A 1,816-nucleotide genomic window follows, 5' to 3' on the forward strand; every position below is an offset into this window, starting at 1 on the left:
CAGTATCAAAATGATATAAAGGTGTACACTTGTTACTCACTACGTAGTAACAGAAGCAATATTTTGTATTATTATCGGTACGTTAGATATAAATACTAATGTGTTAACGTTTCCTGTCAAGTCCAGCTATTCTTATTGATTGTCTAACATTTTTTGAACAAATAAAATGTCTAACGAAACCATAAAAAGTCGGCTTTGTCTGAATGTCGTGACACCAGTTTCGTGGCTTCGATTAACGTAAAATTGTGTGAGCCCGTAATTCGTCATTGTGATGGATAAGGTTGTCACGCCCTCTCGGTGTCTGAAGTATAAAAAGCTAGATATGGAAAGAGAAAGAAAATATATTTTTTTTGAATAACATTTTATCTTCAGTGCACTGATGTTAGTTTGTAACGTTAAACATATTTTTTTGTTTCGTATAAATGCCAAGTGCATTTATTAGTGTGCGCATTTAATAAGTTTTAACGTTGCCGCCTGTTTCCCATTTTTATATCAATTTGTTTTCCCCTATTTTGATAATAAAAGAACTACGAAGTTCTGAAATTAACGTAAATCATTCTTTCAGGAAATTTCGTCAGTGATGTATTCGGTCTAGTGTTTTTGAGGCTTTGCAATTTTGATGTGATCTGTAGGCGAATATTTAATTCGGTCTCGTTTCATAGAAATAACATGATGTCATACATACTTTTAACTTTCAATTTTCATTGTACAATTATATTTATTTCCCAGTATGTTTTTTTTAAATCAATGCATTCAGTTTTAGTGGAAAAGCCGAGAGAAATATAACTTTTTAAAAATACTTGTCAATCAAAACGTGTTGTAAGTTAACGATTTAAATAGTTTCTCTTTATAAGCAAACTCACTCTAACGTCTACAAATTTTATTCTCAATAAAACTAAAAGGAACCTTTGTGAAACTCTAGCTAAACATATTCAAGAACCAAGAAATCTAGACGTTATTTACGATTTCCATAATTAACTAGTAAGTAACACGTTTCAGCTCACTTCTAAGAAAGATTTTCCAGGCACTCCTTATGATTCTAGCTCATATACACCCATTCTAAGGAAATATATTAAGCTTTCAGAGAAAATTTATACAGATATATTTTGGAAAGTTGTCATTAGAGTAATGTAGTCATATGAAAATTCCGTCTTGATACATCAAAGATAGTAAACTAATTTTTATTTTCTCCGTTTTATGATTAAATGTAATATTGTACAGGAACTGAGTGCTAGACATGCTAGACTTTCAACAAGCGTATCTGGTAATATTAAATAAACGATTCTTAGAAGTTAAAACCATATTTTCGAATACTTTATGCTGTTTTATGAACTGTATAAATTTTGTGTTTCCAGGCTAATGACAATACTCTAAGGGTTTTTACCTCACAAGCATTAAAATAAATCTGTGAAGAACTTTGATACAATTTATAAAAATTGCTTTATAGAAGCACGAGACTAAAAAATCAATATTTGTTTTTCACAGTTGGTTGGGTTTTCTCTAATTCTAAAACCTCAACGTTGTTGTTTCCGCACGCTTGTCTCCAAATAATTTAATAAGTTGTAAGAAACAACCCTTGGAATAGTGGTAAATCTTCGGACTTATACGCAAAAATCCAGGATTTAATTCCTGCGGTGGACAGCTAGTCATCACCACCCACCGCCAACTCTTGGGCTACTCTTTTACCAACGAATAGTGGGATTGACCGTCACATTATAACGCCCCCACAGCTGAAATGGCGAGCATGTTTGGTGGGATGCGGATTCGAACCCGCGACCCTCAGATTGTGAGTCGAGTGCCTTATCCACCTGGCCAT

Source organism: Limulus polyphemus, unplaced genomic scaffold, assembly GCF_000517525.1.
Source record: "Limulus polyphemus unplaced genomic scaffold, Limulus_polyphemus-2.1.2 Scaffold997, whole genome shotgun sequence".
NCBI classification, from domain to species: Eukaryota; Metazoa; Arthropoda; class Merostomata; order Xiphosura; family Limulidae; genus Limulus; species Limulus polyphemus.